Genomic DNA, 16,083 nt, shown 5'->3' on the forward strand with positions numbered 1-16,083 from the left:
GTAAAGTGGTGTAGAGTGCAGTGGCATAAAGTGCAGTGGTACAGAGTAGATTCGAGTGGCATACTGTGGATTGGCGAAGAGTGCAGGTTGTAGAGTGTCGTGACACAGAGTGGAGTGCAGTGGTGTTGAGTGCAGTGTTGTAGAGTGGTATAGAGAGGAGTTGTGCAGAGTAGAGTGGCCTAGACTGGAGTGGTGTACGCATGGTGTGGTATCGCACTGCCATTACAGACAAGACATTTTTATTTGAGATGACATTAGTTTTGCACAGACGCACAGTTTTACTAATAAAACTATACAGCGCACATTTGAATCGATAATGTGTGGAAATGGCATCACCTAGTGTTTTGATTTGTTTTGATCATGTTAAAGTATTGGTTTGCAACACACCTCAGAATTAAAAATATACTACATTTGTTCTTTCGTAATTCTGATATATTCTGGAAAACGTGCACAGTTCAGTTAAATGTTGTTGTGTGCTAGAACCCCATCCCCATATCCAGCAAGATTGTCATATAAATCCTCTCACTTGGGAGTCAGAGAAAGAAAAGTAAACACCAAGCTCCCTCATAAGACAGAGCCTGACATTTGACCTCTGTCTTTGAATGCACAGCACATATGACAAGATAAGAGCAAAATGTACAGGCTTTCTTACAGAAAGGAGCACTTGTAGAAGAATACAGAGAGGGGTAGTGTGGAAAGTCTGTACTCCTTTGGAGGCATACATGCAAGGTGGCCAGCCTAAAATAAATAAAGTGAGCAAATAGAAATCCAGAATATGTGAGCTACAAACCACAAAGCTATTGGTAAGGAATGGGTAGAATGCATTCCCAGGGAAGCTTTCCGAGTGTCCCCAAGATGTCTTTACAAACCAGACGGCGAGTCTGGTAGGCTTCGGCCTCAAATATAAATCTCCAAAGAAGACAGAAACAAAAGCAGGACTGGTTCAGAGGCATATCAATAGCCTCAGCAGCCTCTGCGGTGCAGGGCGCCCAAGCTCCAGGGGCCCTCCCTCAGCACTTTGCACGGACGGCGGCTGAGAGCTCTTCACTGGGTCCAGAACATAGGGGCCCCTCTCTATATAGCTTGCAGGGGGTTTTGCCACTGGACTGGTTCTGGGTAACACTGCCTCTTATGGCTCCACCCCTTTGGATCCATACTTGGGAGGGGCTGAGGCTGAATTGCTACCATTTTTCGCTGGTGTGACCGCGATGTGAGGCATGATGGAGCGCAGTAGGAAAACAAACAATGAGTGACAACATACAGGGAGGACTCCACCTGCCCATCAGGACCATTGTTATGTTTCTCTTAGATACAAACCCTAATTTGTGGGATTATTGCTGAAAAGCATAATTAATACAAAACAGGCCAAAAAATCATGGCGACCACTCAGCATTGAGACCAGACAGGCAGCGGATGAACTTCCGTTTAACAAAGTGGCGATCACATAATGTGGTGTCCAGAACTCCGCCAGGGATACAGAGGCCAGCGCCTCCACTGTCCGGTTAGATGTACCACACGGGCTCTAAATGAGAACTTAAGTACCGGAGCCCACTTTTTAATCGCTCTGTTTTAATTTATTTTATTTGGGGATCCTGAACATCTGGCATCCATCCCTTCTGGGTGTGCACAAGACATACCTGTTTCATGTAACATGAGATAGCCCAAAATATAACATGTTTAATAATGTAACGTAAATTAACTCGGGGCTGGACTATAATTATTGTTTGAAGTGCAGGTCCTGGGAACCGGGGGTGTGATGGAACCACTGTACCCCAAGATTGGCTGTCTCTTACTACCTACCCAGTGAGGCACGGGGCTTTGCCTGCATGGGGCCCGAAAGCATCATGGCTTTGCCACTAATATAATTTAGGGATTTGCCGGGACAGTCCCGGTTTTTTATCTGCTGTCCAGGCAGATTTCGGCAAAAATTGGCTCGTGTCCCGGTTTTTAGACTAAGTAGACTGAAATCAGTGAGAGGCACTTTTTTGGGTGTTCTGAAGCTGTACTAGTTAGAAGCTGTTATTAGTAAGCGATATAATTAACAGGTACGATGCTGGCTTCTAAAATGATATTTTATTTATTTTCTTAGTGCCTCTGTCATGCTCCGTTGACGTAAAATTGTTGTCCTTCTATTTTTGGCAGAATGTCCCGTTTTTTTGCTCTCAAGATCTGGTCACCCTAACATTACTTAAAATGTGAACTAAAGCCATAAAATAGCACAGTCCTACGACCGTTTTTGGTGACAAGAACCGCACTATACACAGAGCTCCCCTGCTCCAAAAACTCTTCCCACTGCTGAACATTTTGCTCCTGTGGCGGCTTCCCGCCAAATGGCCCACCTGGCCTTGTGTCACATCACACTGTGACTGTTTGCACGCCGAGGAAGGGGGTGTGTGCTCAGCTGCACCCGACACTCCGGCCCCGCTCGACAATAACCATTAAACACAAACAGAAACAAGCTCCCTCGCCCTTCGAAAGAGCTCTAGCAGCAGATGCGAAAGGAGTACCCGGGACTGAGGATGTAGGGTCCTTGAACCGACAGCGCTGCAGGGCCTTACCGCTGAGAATACAGCGCTATACAAATGTACTTCAAACCTGTGCGTGTAGTAGGGGGTGCTCAAATACGGCATTTGGGTCTGGCTGATGAAAGGTATAAATGATTATACTCACGGCCTCTACCGCACATCTCCCGGAATATAAAGATGACGTGAGTGACATTTTCAGGCATGGATAGGGGTTGCATTCAACGAAGATTCAAGAGGGGCACAGATGAGAGCAAAATAAAGTAACCGATCTTAGGTTGCCAAGCCGAGACTGTCGCCATTTGACAAAAAACGAAAATCAAAAAATGAAAAACGTTTTGACTGCTAGGGTGGGTGGGAGAGGAACGGCAGTTGCTATTGTAGTACAATATCGACTTCTGCATGAGGAAGAACCAGGCGTATCAAACGACATTGCTTACCGTCCACACCTAGAAAGTATGGTCGAAGGTGCCATTTCCTCATGGTCGTGGGAGGGTGGTGGGGGAGGTGTAACTTTTCCTTTCCACTGCTTTCTTCTACAACTCGGGCCTTATTCACAAAGGTAAAGTTCACATAAATAAATCTACATATGCAATGGTTAATTTGTAAAAAAATGAAGTCTGGGGCTCTCGTCAGGAGGCAGCTTCCATCAGCATGTTTCTCCGGTTAGCGCCCCTAAAACAGTACCTACTACTAACCATGAAAGTGGGGAAGAGGGTGTGGCGTGATGTCCTGAGCTGCCGACTCCGGAGCTGGGGAACCTGGTTCGAGTCTCGTCTCAACATCCTATGATTCTGGGCAAATCACTTAATCTCCCCGTAAATAAATGTGCCCTTAACTGGTGCTCATAAAAAGCGCTGGTGTTGATGATTAAGTGCAGGTGTTGAGCACCAGAAACCACTGGCTCAAATTAAGCACTGTACATACATGTTTACTCTCATACTTTTCAGTAACTGTACTACTTTGGGCTAGGTACCACTTGACTGTGTTAAATTACTCAAAAGTGTAAACTCAAATATCCCTTCACCCTGAAACAGGAGTGGAGCTAAGTTTATGAGTGTAAAGTTACTACAGCCAAAAAGCGCAGTAGTATGTCAAGCACCTCACACGGCCAATCGCTGGTACTACAAGAGCCTCCAATAAAAAATAAAGGAGTAAAAGATTTTAAATATTACCCCATAGCAAATTATGTTAAATTTAATTAATTAAAGTATCTAAAAATAAAGCATTTTTCATTTTAACTTACTTTAATAACTAATTTAAAAATTAATGTAACATTAATTGGCATTAAAGTATCATTATTTTTTCATTCATTCTATACACCACTTTTAATAATTAATAAAGAATAAAAAATGTATTTTTATTTTATGTTGGACTTTTTTTCTAACGAATATTTTAATATTGCAAATTTAATATATTTTTTTATTAAATTCAAACTTAAGTTTCACAGGAGACCACACAAAGATCACAGTGAAGAAGCTGTAATAGATTCACATCTTTAATTTTGTGCTGCCATCTAGTGCTTTGATACGCAATCATGCTATGAATTTTTAAAACTAAATTGTGAGTGTCAACTTGAATATATGTATCATGGAGTTAGATCCCTTTTATGACATAGAGTTGACCAAAAAACCCTTCACATTTCCTAGTCCTACTACTGGTAAATTTTCTGCAATTGCTGTATTTGAGAATCAACAGTTATAGATTAAAAATAAAAACAAATGGATAACCTTTTTGACTAGTAGGCATAAAATAAAATCCTAAAGACTATGGGCCCCATTAGGATGGCGGGCGGATTGCCCCCGCCAGGCTGGCGGTAGCCACCGCCAGCCTGGCGGGGGAAATCCGCCCGCCATCCTTCCCTGTATTCCCCCCGCCATATTAGAATGGCGGGGGGGACCACAACGGAGCAAAATACCGCCCGCCACTTTTCCGCCCCGGTCGCCTTGCGGCCGGGGCGGAAAACGAGTAACATGCAGGCGGTGTCTGTCAGACACCGCCCGCATCATTACAATGGGCATTTTACAATGCCTTTCCGTGGCGGCATTGCTGCCACGGAAAGGCATGCGGTGTTCACTCTGGGGGCCCCCTGTGGGCCCCCAGAGTGAAGGCCAAAGGGGGGTGGCACACGGGGGGTACCTGTGGTACCCCCCTGCATTTACATAATCAAAGCGGTAGGCACCGCGCGGTGCCGGCCGCTTTGATTAAGTAAATGCTGCACAGCATTTTTAGTATTGTGGCGGGCGGAGCACAGAGCTCTGCCCGCCACAATACTAAAAATACAGGATGTGCCCGCCACAGTGGCGGGCACATCCTAATGCTGCGTGCGGGACCCCCGCCCTTAGGGCGGGCGGTCCCGATGTCCGATAGGATGGCGGGCGGGCAAAGCCCGCCCGCCATCCTAATGGGGCCCTATGCATTCTTTGGGTATGAAATGGAGAGGTCATATGAGAATATTTCATATTTGTGCACATTTTCAGGTTCTACTAAACTGCATTTCAGCAACATTCAAAGAGAGTTCCTAAAGTAATTTTTTCTTTGCATTGCACTAACAATATTAAGATGGATAAACACTTTTTGTGTAATTTCCTTTGTGGAACCACAACAAAGCATCACATGAAGCTTTTAGAACCTCCAATCAATGGTATCTCAACAATGTTGAGAAACATATTGTACTTAACACACTGGACAGTGTAGTTTAGTTCTAGATTTGATTCTTTTAAAAAACCCACGAACTAGAGGACACTGGCGAGCAGTATTTCGAGTTTGAAAGGCATTTCATTTACAAGTCCTGGGTACACTTGGTACCATATACTAGGGCCTTATAGGCACATTAAATAAACCAATCAGGTGTATGCCAATTTTACCATTTTGAAAGGAGGAGTACAACCACTTTATCACGGGTTAGCAGGATTAAATGCACAGAGTTCTGACTAGACAGAAAGGTCAAATTTCCAACACTGTTGAATTCCATTGTCGCTGAATGTGAACACAGTCTCATATTGATTCCACATTATGACTCTTTCTTAAACACTGTACACTGTGCTGGTTCTTGTTGATCCCTGCTTCCACCCTTTGTCACTGTTTTTTTTATGCTTTTTGCTTCCTTCTCCATTTTACCTTTTCTACCATACTCTCTCTTACTCTGGGTCAAATTCTGATGCTATAATAAAAGTCCGGTCACCACACATGTGTGCCAGTGCCCAGCACAAGCAATCCCAAAGCACACATTAGGCATTGTCTACTCTGCTTAGTTCATCAATTCTATGTACTACCACCTCTTGGTAACTGTGGCTATCGCAATTCCTATACTACCTATAAAACCATCTCCTTTCAGTAACCATTCTATTCCCACCCAAAGAGGAAACTTGAGTAGAAGCAGCTGTGCTTGACTTACCCCCGGATACATAGTTGTTGGGCCTCTTCAGTCGGGTACAGATTGGCTCCAGTGGCACAGTAAGCGAGGGACCTACTTCTGGACATACCTTTGGCCTCTCAGGGCAGAATATCAAACACACAAATGGTGATGGTGGGAATGCTTGCTATAAGCCCAACCACTGACAATCGATCGGGCAGCATTCCAACCAATCGTTCCTTTGCCGACCATGACACCTCAGATTAGACCAAGCCATATGCAAATCTGTCTTCGTCCTGCTCAAATGGGAATAGTCCCTCACCTTTGGTGTTTATTATATAACCCCCTAAGTTTCCAAATTCATGCCCAGACGTGGGTCCCTTGCTCACTGTGCCAAAGGATCCAAGCTATAAGTAACTGATGAGACCTAAGCAGGACGAAACCGGTCTGGAGTTGCTTGTGGTCCCTTCTAGAGTGGACCTCACTAGACAATTCAGGATTTCCATGAAGAGCAGGGGCTGTTCTCATTTGCATAATGTGGGTCTTTGTCAAGAGTGGCCCAGTGGGCGGAAATTATGGATTGTAATGCTACACATAGACTATTTGAAAGCATTCTTCACTTCACATTTTTTATGTATTATAAAGACATATCACGGACTGGTGGAGTCGACAGGTGATTTCTTAATCAGAAATAAGATGCTTTTTTTTTCAGAAGGAGAACAGAGAATACAGGACAAGCATTGACCAAGTCAAAAGGTCGACCATTTGTAGGAAGAGACTAAACTGTTGGATTTAAAATGTATCAATTCTTGTTTGCATCGCATACATAAAAAGAAAATTCAAGATGGCTGCTGATGTGCCAGCATGCATGAGTACCCATGGACAGTCGTTTTATAATGCTTTTTCTTTTAGAATGAGAAAGAAACATTTTATGATGCTGTCAGGCATGCACACACCTACTGATGTCCTGGCAGATACATTGGAATTTTCTTTTACTTTACTGATGTCAGACGGCTGACAGTCATTTTGTGGGCCTCATAAAACAAATGAATTGATAAAAATAAAGAATAATGCAGAAATGGCAACTGAGGCCGAAGAATGAATGGATGGCCTAAGGTTAGGGTACAGGAATGGTCAAATTGAACTGCCGGGCCTCTGTTATGTTGCTCCACATGATGGCACACACATCAAGATTTGTGGAGAAAGGAGTTTTATTTAAGTTGCAGTGAAACCATAATAATACACATGTAAAAAAACAATTATATATATATATGTGTGTGTGTGTGTGTGTGTGTGTGTCTGGTGGTCTGAAGACTGATAGACTCACGGAGGCGTGGTGGTGGCAGTCTAGCCACCGGCGCTCCGATAGCCCCATTACCAGTGGGGCGGTCGGACTGTCATTGCAGCTCGGATGCCAACAGGGAACCGCTGTTCCCTGGTGATGGCGCAGCAGTGTAGAGGCAGGGATATGCTTGGCTGGACTGCTGCAGTCCTGCCAAGCATATTATGAGGTTCCTCTCAGCTATGGTTTTCATGGCGGTTCCTCCTCCATGAAAACCTTGGGGGAGAGGAAACAAATAGGGCCCTACAGGGCCCCCTTGTGCCTCTGGGCCCAGGGGTGCAGGCAGGTTTGCACAGCATGTGCCCCCCGTGTGCTTACACCACAGTTCCTGCACAGCATGGACTTTACAGTCCATGCTGTGCAGGAACCTTTTTTGGCGTTCCCATTGCAGTGCCCATTTTCAGAGTCACTGCCGTGGGACCACCCAAAAAAGCGCACCAGACACGAGAAACACTTGTAATATGACCGGTGGCCTGAGCATGGGTTTAGTGGTGCGGTAGCGGGCTGCCGGCATAGCGGTCGGCTCCCGCACCGCCAAACTCGTAATGAGGCCCAAAGTTTGTCAATAACAGACAGCTTACACTTTCCGTAGGGAAGGCCTAAAAGATATGCATTATCCAGTATTATGGGTGTCTTTCATAGATTCACATGCCTGAATCATTCCCCGTTGTCGAGACGGGAGTCTCCGGTACATAGAAAATTAATGTCCTATAGACATACATAGAGAATAGTAGGCCTAAAGGCCTCACCTTAGTAACATATCCATGTCCTTTTGTAAAAAGGACCAAACTCTAGATAAGAGCCAATCAGCTATCACCTCCCTCTAGAACCTTCCTGGCAGGAGCCTCAGTCCCTCAGATTTTCTACTGCACGTTGTGCTAAGGGAGTCTCCACCCGAGTTCTGCTCAGGTTTGCTTCTAAAGCTTTATTTCTTCAAACATTTGGATCCTTTGTAGGTAAAAGCTATTCATTATGGCTGATACTCATAAGAAGGGTCTTTTTAGAGCCTGTAGCTCTTGTGGTAAAAAAAAAGGCTCTACATAGATGACCAACACAAGAAATGCTTATATTGCCTGTACCCGGATCATTCATCTAAAGACTGCAAAATATGTAGAACATTTTCCACAAAGATACTCAAGGACTGGGAAGGACGCCTTCTACTCTGGCTCCAAAGGCTCAAGGACAGAGACAATCTGGAATCCTCTGAAGAAGGTGAGAGCTCTTCAGTCTCCTCTTAACTGTCTCTCAAAAGGCCAAGGGTAGCTTCCCCTAGCCCTCAAGACGCTCCTCCAAAGAAGACAACTAGAAAGTCTTCAGAGGTCCTGTCATCATCAGCGTCTGACAAGGAGGTTCACACCTTCAAAAAGCCAGCGCCGTCGTCGACGACGACCTCATTGACATCATCATCGGCGCTCAGGAAGGCTGTATCTCCTGCCTACGTCTCAACGTCGACGACGACAGTCCCGACGACGACGGCATTGTCGACGTTAACTTCTTCGACGACGACTACCACATCGTCGAGGGCGGGTAAGCCCTTGTCGTCTACCATTGTTATTAAAAGGTTATCAAAACAAAGTGGTCCTAGACACAATTTTTCAAACACATATAGATGAATTATTCATTTTATACCCTTTGTAGGACTTAATCCTGGAAAGGAAGGAGACAGAAAACAACAAGCCAAATACGTTTGCAGTATTATCCTAACCACCCAAAACAAATTGTATGACACTAAGTTTGTATATAGCAATATAAGTTCGCAATTTATTTCACAATCATATATACATATTTACAAAAAAACAACCCAAAAAGTTGGGGGAATTTTGCCAGGTGCAGTAGAAAGTGCAAAGGATTTTGTGCTCAAGTGAAAGTAAAGAGAAAGAAAATAACCAGGATAATCAAATGATTTCGAACAAGGACTAAGGTTCTGTTCCCTTAGTATTATGCCAGACCCACGTATATTAATCATACAGTTTTAGTATCAGTTTTCAAAAAGGGGCAGGGGAAGGGGTGCAGGCAACAAGGAAAGGGGGGGAATCGTCGACGTTTCGACCCTGGCCCTTTGGAGGGGGGTTCAACACCTCAGCTACGGGTCTTCCTCAGGACAAAAGGAGAGGGAGAGGGGAGAGGTTTTCAAAAACCTATACTGCAGAGAGACAACACCCCAAGAATGAGGGTAGCTACCAATGAATGGCATGCTCTAAAATTCACCAAATGTAAACTCTGTACAATGCTCTTCCTAATACTGGAGAGGGCAGATTGGGAAATAAATCCAAATCGCAAAGGGTGAATCCTTATTCAGGCAGATCAAGAAAATATAAATTATACACCAAAAACGCCAGTCAGGTAATTCCAAAGGCGTGGTCCTGGTAATACCAGCGCTGATCTCATCAACGGGTCCCGTCACCATAGTCCATGGTCTATGGTGAATTTTTAAAGATTGGAGGAAAATTAACACATTTTCTCAAGAATTAGAAAAGAATTACCACGGACATGTGGGTCCTTAAATTGATTCAATTTGGCCATTCCATGGAATTCAAAAGTATCCCTCCGAGAACTCCTCCTCGCCCAATGCATCACAAGAACCTACGATTGCTTCTACAAGAACTCTCAATTATGCTCAGGAAAGGAGTGATAGAGAGAGTACCATCGTCTCAGAAGGGGAGGGGATTTTACCCCCGCTTCTTTCTCATTCAGAAAAAGGAAAAGAAATGGAGGCCCATTCTAGACCTCAGAGCGCTGAACAAGTTCTTAAAGAAGCAGTCGTTTCTCATGTTCACCATACAGGAGATCTTGCATCTTCTAGAGGAAGGGGATTTCATGACGTCTCTGGACTTACAGGACGCATACTTTCATGTTCTAGTCCACAAAAATCACAAAAAATACCTGAGGTTTGCAGTTGCGGGCAGGCACTTCCAGTTCTGTGTCCTACCTTTTGGCCTCAAATCTGCGGCCCGCATCTTCACCAAGTGTCTCTCCCCGGTGGCAGCTTTCCTCAGGCAGCATGGTCACCAAGTCTTCCCATATTTGGACGACTGGCTGGTGAAGGCGCCATCCTTTGCAGGTGCTTCCAGATCCTCCAACGCCTGTCTCAATCTCTTCAGTCACTTGGGTCTTACACTCAACCAAGAAAAGTCCACCTTACAACATTCTCGCATCATCACCTTTCTCGGAGCAACTCTGAACACAGGTTCTGCAAAAGCGTTTCCATCCCAGGAACGAAAACGCAAGCTCCTTTCTCTAGCCTTAACAGTAGCCTCGAAGAAAACTTTGCCAGTTTGTATCTTCAAAGCCCTTTTGGGAATGATGTCATCATGCATCCTACTCATACCACATGCAGTCTACGGATGCACCCCCCTACAAGAGGCTTTGTCCAGACAATGGACACAATGCACAGGGTCGTTCGACGACAGCATAACTATTACAGTGTGAATCATCAAGGCATTGCAATGGTGGATGTCATCAAGAAGCCTCTCGCAGGGATTAACATTCCTATTTACCGCAGCTCCTCATGTCATCACAACGGGCGCCTCCTTGGAGGGTTGGGGAGCTGTCCTGTAGGAACTACAGATAAGTGGCAAATGGTCAGAGCTGGAAAAACATCTCATCATCAACCTACTTGAACTGAGGGCAGTTTTCCTGGCCCTACAGTCATTCTTGCCAAGGATCAAGAACTCCCTAGTGCTCATCAGGACCGACAACACTACGACGATGCACTATCTAAACAAAGAGGGAGGGACGCGTTCGCTGACACTCTCTCAAGAATCGCAAAAGATCTGGAATTGGCTCATTCTCCACAATGTAACGCTAAGAGCGGAGTATGTCCCAGGCAAGGACAATGTGATTGCAGACGCGTTAAGCAGGCAGAGGACATTGTTGCACGAATGGGAAATGGACCAGGCAATTATCGACCAGATCTTTTCCAAGTGGGGATCGCCGTGAATCGATCTATTTGCGACCAGAAAGACGCCAAATGCCCACACTTCGCAAGCTGTCATCCCCAGTCAGGGTCCCTAGGGAATGCATTTTCCATCGCATGGCGCAACGTCTTTGCTTACGCATTTCTGCCATTCCCGATGCTTCCCAGAGTCCTCAGAAAGATGAAAGCGGAGCCTTGCACTCTAATTCTGATAGCCCCATTCTGGCCAAGACAACACTGGTTCATGGAGCTCCATCGTCTATCTCTAGAGACACCGATTCATCTATGCCAATATCCATCCCTGCTCACAATGAACAACAAGCAGGTTCAACATCCGGATCTGAAGTCTCTCAGGTTAGCCGCCTGGCTCCTGAGTTCTGAAAATTCAGCAGTCTAAACATACCACAAGACTGTAGGGATATTCTAGCCAAGGCAAGAGCAGATAGCACTAACAAGACATATTACCTGAAGTGGAAGCGCTTTTGTGTATGGTGTGCGGACCGAGGAATTCGGCCTTTTCCTCCTCTCCAGAACAAATCTTGCCTTATCTACTATATCTGGCACAGTCGGGCCTAGCCCACTCCTCCATTAAGGTACGCTTGGCAGCAATATCACGTTTTAAAAGGACTCCTAAGGGTCCCTCTCTCTGGTCTAGCAGACTAATTAAACAATTCCTGAAAGGACTATACAGATCTTTCCCACCAGTACGGATGATACCACCAACATGGCATCTAAATGTGGTTCTTAAACAGCTTATGAAGCATCCGTTCGAACCTATACACAAGGCTGACCTAAAATACATCTCGTGGAAGACAGCTCTCCTCCTAGCGCTTACATCTGCCAGGAGGGTCAGTGAAATGCAGGCATTTTCCATCCAGGATCCCTTTCTACAGTTCAAAGACGACAGGGTGATTTTGAGAACCAATCCTAAATTCATCCCTAAAGTCCTGTCGGACTTCCACTTGAACGAGCCTGTAATCCTAAAATCATTCTTTCCAAACCCCAGCACTGCAGCTGAGAGGTTGCTGCATTCGTTAGACCTTAGAAGGTGCTTGAAATTTTACATTGATAACACCAAACCCTTCAGGAAGTCTAATCAACTCTTCATAGCTTTCAGTAGACCTAGGAAGGGTCTACCGCTTACCAAACAGAGTATCTCCAGATGGATCTCTTCAGCAATTGCTTTCTGTCATGACAGAGCTGGACAGCCATTACAGTCTAAAGTCAGAGCTCAGTCTACAAGAGCTATGTCTACATCTATGGCACTCTTTGCAGGGGTGCCAGTCGTTGACATTTGCAGGGCGGCAACATGGAAGTTGCCGCACACCTTCACTAGGCATTACTGCCTGGACACAGAGCTGATGAAGGATGCAGCAGTGGGACAAGCAGTATTACGCCATCTATTTCAGTAAGGTGAGCCTTCCTCCGTCCCTCCATCCTTCTCTGATATGCACATTTCTATGCTGATGCTTATTGTTGACATTTATTGGTGGTTCATAGTCGAATGATATGTATTATCTAATGACTTGAATATGCTGTACCATCAGAAATGTGCACTCTGCATTGCTTGCTACTCTGATTCAGGCATGTGAATCTATGAAAGACACCCATAATACTGGATAAGAAATGCGTTACTTACCTGTAACTGCAGTTATCCAGTATTGGTGTCTTTCATAGATTCACATGCAACCCTCCCGCCTTCCCTGGAAGGACTCACCTAACTCTCTCAGTGTCACGACTACTTAGCTTAGTGCGTACGAAAATCTGAGGGACTGAGGCTCCTGCCAGGAAGGTTCTAGAGGGAGGTGATAGCTGATTGGCTCTTAACTAGAGTTTGGTCCTTTTTACAAACGGACATGGATATGTTACTAAGGTGAGGCCTTTAGGCCTACTATTCTCTATGTATGTTTATAGGACATTACTTTTCTATGTACCGGAGACTCCCGTCTCGACGACGGGGAATGATTCAGGCATGTGAATCTATGAAAGACACCAATACTGGATAACTGCAGTTACAGGTAAGTAACACATTTCTTGTTCAGTAACTGGCGATTACCAATGTTTCACCTGTTTTTTAATATTTTAGTTATTCAAACTCACCTCTGAATCCTGCAAAAGGTTGGCAATCCGGGTCCTCTAAAGAAACTATATAACCAATGTTTGATTCCCTCTGTTATGTTTAACCCTTTATGATCATCCTTAAAAATGAATGCGTCGAAAAATAGGTAATTTACGTTAAATTACAGAGATTTGCATAGGATCATATTGCCATTCGTTTTTGCTGTGCCCTGCTAAATAAAAGACCATCTATTCTTTGGGACAAAGAAGAAGTTAATCCAACTACTGATTTATACTATAATTTCTGATCTCTATGTGCAATCTCTCTAATGTCCACCAATTGATATCCATTAACACCCCAGAATCACGCCCTATCCATCCACAAATACCCATTTTTGGAGGCTAGTATCTCCCACTAAGCCACAGTACTTCGCATCACAACACTTCTTTTACTTATGTCATTTATTTATAAAATTATTTGTGATGTACATATATATGAATAAGTGTTTTACGGCAACACATAACATATAGGCATGTAACAATACAATAAGACATAAAAATGTACACATTTCATAAACAGGAAACTTTACCATACAAAAATACAATATTTATTTGATCATATTTATGTTTACATTTTGTAGATGATGCGTTTGTGGCTTACAATTTATAAGATTGTCAAAGCAATCCCTACTCCTGCTGCACTTTTTTTTAGTTTGTCTTTTGTAAAAACTATTATCAAAAAATGTAGAATCCTAAGTGTGATTTTGTTGCTTAAGTTATAAACAATATATAATTAAGCTGCAGAAATTTGACACACCGAGTTTTTGTTCAAATATATTAGATGTGCATTATTCATGCAAAAAAGTGCAGATAATTGAAAATAACACTTTCCTGTTTCTAATATTTGGAGGCTGAGCTAATGTATGTTAAATCCAGAGGAAATGGATGCTCTTTCAGGTTACATCTCACTTAATGGTTTTCTTATTATATTTACATATTCCTATCTTTTTAGAAGTGTGATAATGATTTGTACTCAGCAGTACTATGAGTCCCCTCTTTCAAAACAGTGTAATATGTGAAATACTAAACAGGCCAAAACAACTATCTCGTAAGTCATGAAGACATAAATAGAAATATCGGTTTTCTATGCCACTGAATATCAAGTTTATTATTGAAAGAAATTATTGTAGTGTTTTTCGTTAGAAGTAACACACAAAAAGGTAGAGATGGGATTAACATTTGTTCTTAGACGTTCTGATGAAGACCAGTGCTTCAGAATTTAGACCGCAACTTTTTTTTATCCTTAACATATATAGATTTAATATTGTTATGTTAGTCATTCCTAAATGGAGGACTTGGGTAAGGATGCAATGTCTCTATTGAACAAGACAGTGATAATTATGAGATGTGTGTGTGTGTGCTGTATCCCTTATGCACAGGTATTTGAAATTCTATCCCCAGGCCACCTCTATTCATTATAACTATACCGCAAATGCCGAGCAATGACAGGGACACGAATTAACCCCTCCACCATATGTGGACACATACAATGACTGCCTAGACTGCATGCTTGCCAGAACAAAGGCAGGCCGGCTTTCACATTAAGATATAGCATATGGGCACTTCGTATGGAGTATTTGTTTGTAATTGAATGAACAAATCTCTATTTTCACTTTCTAAATATGTAAGAAATATACTACCACAACATATAAAATGCCTCTTGGCAGTTTACATAAACCTTGCATTTGTATAAAATATAGCAAATTCTCTTTCACAAAGTTTTTGCCTCTGTGTGAGAATAATTAGAACACACAGATTTGGATGTAAACCATAACCCATGCTGCCAGCTATAGTATATTGATTGGCAAGTTTATTTTCTGCTAGACATGTCTTCTCCTTCGAGCAGCCTTGGAAAATGTGCCAGAGTTAAATTTCCTACCAGGATGGCAGAGTTTCCCCACAAAGGGTTTGTCTCTGCTAGAAGTGGAGATCCTATTGTGGAAAAATTGTCTGACCTTTATGTTGACGGGTTGAATTCCAGCCACCAAAATGAGAGGTTGGAAATGTAACCCTTGGTTTTGTTGATTGTTAGTGCCTATATGTTTGGTACCCCTAAAATACTCGGGAGTCCAATCATGTCTGGGATTATAGTTAAATATCACAGCTAGTATTCAAAAACGCTTCCCATGGTGGTATCGCATGGATGTAACCCTACCAGACATGGTGGAAGACCGGCTATTATAAATCGGTAAAACTCCACCCTTTTCTGGTACAATTATATATGAATGACCTGGCCACACAAGGAAAATCTACACCAAAAAATGTTCACCATGCCCTTAACGCGGAATGAGGAAAATATATTGCCGGAGACAGAAAAGGTTAATTCTCCTGTTTCACAGCACATTCTATGTTAACACTGCCCTGTAAATCAGACCTATAGTTATTGCAAACGATTTATGACATAGTTTGATTAAAAATCATTTTATGTGTGTAATATAGTGTTTAACACATGAAAACGACTCATGAATAATCTTTGTAAAAATAAAAAAAGAAATAAAACTGATTTTGCAAAACGTATTCTGCATCCATAAGAGAAAACGAAACATATTGATTTTGTTTAAATGATCTAATTTTAAATTTGGAGAAAATGTTTCAGTTTCTCTCTATTTCAAATGAAAGCATCAAAAACTAAGTAAATGTAGTTTGGTCTTTTTGGTGAGGCCTGGTGCCAAAAAAGGGCCTTGCTCTACTCTCTAACAAAGGTACCAAAAAAAAGGTGCAAAACGAGCAATGCTGCCATTTGCAATTGTGTAACTTGTACTTAAACTGGCGCTGGGATTTTGCAGCTTCTTAAGAGTTCAAGACACACAGCTCTACAAACAGACAACCT

The sequence above is a fragment of the Lissotriton vulgaris genome, chromosome 12, assembly GCF_964263255.1.
Source record: "Lissotriton vulgaris chromosome 12, aLisVul1.2, whole genome shotgun sequence".
NCBI classification, from domain to species: Eukaryota; Metazoa; Chordata; class Amphibia; order Caudata; family Salamandridae; genus Lissotriton; species Lissotriton vulgaris.